The sequence below is a fragment of the Lacerta agilis genome, chromosome 7 (assembly GCF_009819535.1).
Source record: "Lacerta agilis isolate rLacAgi1 chromosome 7, rLacAgi1.pri, whole genome shotgun sequence".
NCBI lineage: Eukaryota > Metazoa > Chordata > Lepidosauria > Squamata > Lacertidae > Lacerta > Lacerta agilis.
In genome coordinates, this window is record NC_046318.1 from 67,766,426 (window position 1) to 67,772,834 (window position 6,409).

Here is a 6,409-nt window from a genome sequence, read left to right on the forward strand (position 1 = left end):
CAATCAATTATCCAGGACAGGACTCCCCAAACTTGCATCCCTAGGTGTTTTTGGACTACAGCTCCCAGGTGCTGAGAGTTGTTAGGATATCCCCCTTCCCCTCCCAGAGATACAATACCAAAAATGGCATTTGTTCCTCTTCCTGGTGCAGCTGCCCACCCTCTATCCCCCACGATGGCTCACAAGGCACAGCAGTTTTCTGCCCCCTTTCCCCCACAGATGTGTTTCCTGCTGGTGGAAGGAAGCTGTGCATTATGGGTATGGAGCCAGCTCCACACAGGCTCCTTATAGATAAGCATACACGTCAACACACTTGGGAGGTAATATGGATGCTCCTTCAGAGTAAGTAACTCGGGGCAAACAGCTCTGCAGAACCAGAGGAAAGGAATGTGTTTGACAGAGAAGCAAACATTTACACTGTAGCAGTAAGCTTCTTTTCCAGGCTTAAAATGTATATAGCAGCAGTGCTTTTTTGGGTTTTAATATACCAGTCTGGCCGACTGCTACTGTTGCTTGCCTAATATGCAACTGTAGTTTAAAACAATTAAATTGTAATTACAGAGGGATCTCGAGAGCAAAGTGAGGGGAATAGTTTTTCATTCCATAGCAAATAGTAAAATTAAAATTTCTGAGCAATGTTATATTCAGCTGTACCTTGGATCTCAAACACCTTGGCTCCCGAACAAATCGGTCCCCGAATGATCAAAGCCCAGAAGTGAGTGTTCCGGTTTTCAATATATTTTTGGAAGCTGAACGTCTGACAGGGCTTCCGTGGCCTCCAATTGGCTGCAGGAGCTTCCTGCACCCAACCAGAAGCCGCACTTTGGTTTCTGAACATTTTGGAAGTCGAACAGAATTCCGGAACTGATTCCATTTGACTTCCAAGGTACAACTGTATATATATATGTATGCTTCCACTATGAAGAGGGTTAAAGGACCCGTCACTCTCTTAACATTCTCACATTAACCCAATTCAAGAATTCACTCTGTGAAATTCAGCTCCCATTCTTCTGGGGCCTCCTTGTCATCTTGGCATTCTGTTTCGCGATTCCCTTCTCCCATAGCTTCTCTGCATATAGTCCCTTGTCGAAGTATTAGGATAGATCCACTCGACACTCCTTTCTCTTGGTCTTATTTCTGCAGCATCCTAATTCCTCTCTTTCTTCCCCGCTGAACTATCTGACTCACCCATGATCACTGTCAGCATGCAGCCTACTCTGCCCCAGTCCCAGCCCCATCATGAGGGAGAATCATATCATTGGAAGTTGCACTGGAGGCCATCTAACACAAGAAAAGCCTGCCGGATTGGGCCAAGATCTCTTCTAGTCCAGCATCCTATTCTCACAGTGGCCAACTGGATGCCTGTGGGAAGCCTGCAAGCAGGACCTGAGTGCAACAGCACTGTGCCCTCATGTTTTTTCCAGCAATTGGCATTCAGAAACATACTGCTTCTGATCATGGAGGCAGAAAGCAGCCAAATATAGCCTTATCCTACATGGATTTCTTTAATCCTCTTTTAAAGCAAACCATGCTGGTGGCCACAATGAGAGAAGGATGCTGAACTAGGTGGGCTATTGGTCTGATCCAGCAAGCTCTTAACATTCCATTATTCTGGTACCACAGTTTTTCACTGGTTCAGACCATTGCTTCATCTAGCTCAATATTTTCTACACTGACTGACAGCTAGGGTTTCAGACATGGGTCTGTTCCAGTCCTATCTGGTGAAGCGAAGGATTAAACCTGGGACCCTTTGCATGCAAAGCATGTTCTCTACTGCTGAGCTACAGTCTGACCCCTATTTGGTCCATGAAAAACAGACCTTGTCTCTTTCCGGACCGCTCAACAGTATTTGTCACCATGGCCAGTCAACGTTTTGTGAATTATCCTTCCCCTTCATAATTTTGGATATTTGTGAATATTCCATAGCATGCAGCTAGTTCACCAATGTTTTGTGGGAGGGTTTGCTGTGATAGCAGCCATTTTTAGCAGATGGATTTTGCCATAAAATTACAGGCAGAATCCCCTGCCCCCACAGTCTCATTTTCTCTTTGTCACATGCTCTTAAAAGGGAGGGGGGAAGTGATTGATAGTGGAGAAATTGAGAGAACGAGAATCAAAGAGTGAACCTGAATCAGAGACTAGTTTGCACAGCCTCAAAGTAGCATTATTCAGATTATTATTTTTAATATTATTACATTGCACTCCGAGCCCTTTGTGACATAGAATATAATTTTGGTTCCAGTGAAATAGATAATACCAAGATGAGAAAGGCACTTTCCCAACAAAAGGCTCTGAGATGTTTTCTCAGGCTGCAGGCCCTTGAGCAGCTTTTAAAATGAAAATTAAATGGCGGAAGCCACTCTTGACTTCCTCTCAACTCAGCCAAAATTAGCTAGCTACAAGCACATTAGCGCAAATACTTATGTGTGCTATTGACTGTGTGTGTTACATCAAGAAATAATTGTGTGAAGTGGGATTCAAATGAGCCTGGGAGCAGAATGCCGACCCACCCCATTCTCAGTCATCAAAAATCACTCACGTGAAATGTTCCAAAGAGAACTGACGGCCCTAAATCTTTCTAAAGCAGTTACAGGTAGGTAGACGTGTTGGTCTGCCCTAGTCAAAACAAAATTAAAAAACAAAACAAAATAAAAAATTTAAAAAATTCCTTCCAGTAGCACCTTAGAGACCAACTAAGTTTGTTCTTGGTATGAGCTTTCATGTGCATGCACAGTGTATCTGAAGAAGTGTGCATGCACACGAAAGCTCATACCAAGAACAAACTTAGTTGGTCTCTAAGGTGCTACGGGAAGGATTTTTTTTATTTTGTTTTGTTCTTTCTAAAGCAAACGTGGGAAACTGTATCTGGAAACATCTACCCCACAGGTCATGGACCAAGTTTAACAGGTGGGTGGGTCCACACAACTCACAATCGCTTGTGATCTCCCCACCCCCCATAGGTCTTTGCAGAGTGCTTTGCAAAGTGTTCCACAAGACCTGGTTGAGAAGCCTCTTGGAAAGCACTGATCAAGGCAGCACTTTGAAAGGGGTTTCTCACGAATGCCAGGTCTTGCTAAGCCTCTTTCAAAGTAGTGTATTGCTCAGTGCTTCAACAAGCTCGCCATTTTGAGAACACATGTCTGGAAACCAGGATATATACCGGTAAGTAGTTACCAGGAATACATGCATCCATCCATATAGTGCATTGTTTTGAAAACGTTGAATCGTATTTTCTATGCAGTGACTTTGCCATATAAATATTAAATGGTGAACGTTTTTGTTTGAATGTGGCTTGCATAAAAGTGGAAACAGAATTAATTAGGTATGCAAAACTGCAGACAGCTTTGCATATGAAGTATTACCATAATATCATGATTTATCGCTAGGTGTGCAAAGCTCATTCCGAAGTACGGAAGAATATATTGCCCTTTGAATTCTCCCCCCCCAAACCTGATGTGATTAAATATAACATGCATTTCAAATTCATGGATCTCATTTTCATAGTTCAAGTATTGTGATAGTGTCTGTTGGAAAACATCTCTGAACTTCAACTAGATATTTTTATTCTTGTATTTGTGTTTCTGTTGCTGGAATTATGTGTTTTAGTGTGTACAGAATTTTATAAGGTCTGAAGAAGTGCATTTTACTGCCCGCTTTTTATTTATAATATTGTATATTGTATTGTTTCTAGAAGGAATCATCTGCTCAGTTACCGCTATGAGACCTAATGCTGAGCAAAGTATTTTTGTGTGGTGACTTCGTACTTATTTATCTAGACCAGGGTAGTCAACATAGGGACCACCAGATGTTGCTGGAATACAACTCCAATCATCTGTGACCATTGGTCATGCTGGCTGAGGCTGATGGAATATTGTAGTCCAACAGAATCCAGAGGGCACTTCCTTAGTTACCTTTGAGCTAGAGAGGATGAACTCAATTTTAGAAAGAAGAGTATGGTGATACCTGTTGTCAGTATGCTCAGTAATGGGAGCTGCATGGTGCCAATTTACTTCTCATGGCACCATGAATAGAAAAATTTAAATAAACTTTCTGATGTGGAAAACCGCCCGGTGTTTCTCTGATCAGCAATATAAAAGACAAGACAGCCAAATTCTTGAATGATTCTACTGATGGCTGGAGTACTTTATCACTGTCAATTAGGGATGTCAGAGAATTGCGACGGAAACGTAAATGGATCGAAAATCGTTGACGTTTGCTTATTCATCTCATGTCTCGAATGGAAATCAACCCAGAGAATATTATCTACAAACTTTATATAACTGATGGGTCCCCCACCTATTTGCATCAAGTTTGCTTTGCACTTAAATGAATGGCTTTTGCATTGGAATTAACATTGTGGAATAATGTAATAACAAAGTATAATCAATATCACAGATAATTATGAAAAACTCTGCCATAGTGGACAGCAAGATGAATATTGTAGGGGTTTTTTGTTGTTGTTGTTGGAAGCCGAACTACATTGGAATAGAAACAGCACTACATGAGACAAATGTGCACTGGAACAGGAATCAATGCCTTCTTATTTCCCTACTGTCAGTGATCTATAATTATATTGCCATTTAACATTTGGGATACCTGTACTCTAGAAATGGACATTCATGGTGCATTGGTAGGCATGTTGTATTCAGAAGGAAATTCCATTGATTTCAATGGTGCTTATATCCAGGTAAAAAACTTTAAAAAGTTTGGATTCCAGGAGAACAGCCACTGCACAGGCCCTACTGAATACGTAGCTACACTACACAGAAGATTATCCTGTTCTCAGGGGAAGGGGGACCATTTTAATGTTAAGAATATTTTCTCCATTTCCAAACCCGTTAATTGCTATTTCCCCCCAGATGGCAGTCACATACTGACAGAGAGAGATGCCACAATTCAACATAGCCTGGCTGATGTGCTACACGATCCTATCACTGATAGCAAACAATTCTGGGGGGAAGGGGGGGGGAGAGAATTAGTTTCCAAATCAGTCACATGGGTGATTCTAGCCAATTAGGAATCCATATAATGAAAGGATTATGTCATATTATATAGCCAAGCTAATAGGGTTACATGGTGATGGCACTCATAGCAAACATATCAATTAAGAGAGGGAGAGTTCCAGGATCAGTCTCACTGATAATTCTAGCCAGTTAGGAATCACATTATGAATGGATGGTGTCATACCGCAACATCTGACTTAGCCACATGATGAAGTCATTCACAGTAAACAAATAAATTGGAAGAAACTGCAAGAGAGTGCTCCTTCTGGATCATCCATATAGAATCACATAGTGGAATGACAGCATAGCACTACACAATCAGTTTGATATGGGTGCACGGCTACATCACAGATGGCAAAAGAAATGCAATGAGTGCAAGAGAGCTAGAAAGGTGAATGTATGTGAACTGGTGAATTGTGAAAAATCATGGAAAGGTAAGTCGCTTTTCAACGTTCTCCCAAAATGCAGCCAGTAGTTTCAGTTTAGTCCTAATGCATACCTGTACTCATTATGAATACTTGCCACCACCCCTATAGATCTGTTAGCTGATCATTAACAGAATAGAAACTGGCTGTTAACCATAGGAAAAAAAATAAGGTGAAAGGACTGTAATGGAGTATCCTGCCTCTATTGTCCATATCTCACACCGTTACTGCACGTGGTGCATAGCACAGCTGGTTGGGTGAAGAAATACAATCCTAAATTCCTCCAGTGCATCCTGAACAAGAAACAGGCTGTTCAATCGACATTCTTGCTCCACTGAGAAAACACACACAGAACGTTCTTTGATGGATGCCAGGATTTTATTCTTTGTGACAAGAAGCTTTGTCACGGCTCTAATTAAGAAGCAATCAAATAAATCTCTATCTCTCTGTGGCACTTTAGCTCCAGAATGAAAACTGTAAGACAGTAGGGCTAAGGGCCAAATTCACCCAGCAGTGATCCCTGTTTGGCCCAGGAGGCCATTTCTCACAATCCAAATCCACCTGCCCCACACCTGATGTCATATTTGATGTCAAGTATGGGGCAGGTTCCAATGTGGCTGTAAAGAAACAACCAGGAGTTTAAAACTGAGCTCCCAATTGCTCCAAAAGCAGGAAACAGCTTGCATTGAAACAGCAACTAAAATAGCAGTGGTCAGTGGCATAGCATGGGTTGCCAGCACCTGGGGCTGCACAAAAGGGAGTGGGTGGAAGGGAAATGGATGGAGTATGCATGCACATTCAACTGCCTAATGGTGTCCACATCACCCAGGAGATTGCGGCCGCAGAGATAAGAAAATAAGAGTCGTTCCGTTGTCTAGAGAGGTCACTTCCTGGTTCGCACAGAGAAGCTGTTTTCAATGGAGCCCATTGACGGAAGCATGCAGCTGTATTGAGGCAGTGCAAGTTGTTGAAACCTTGTGC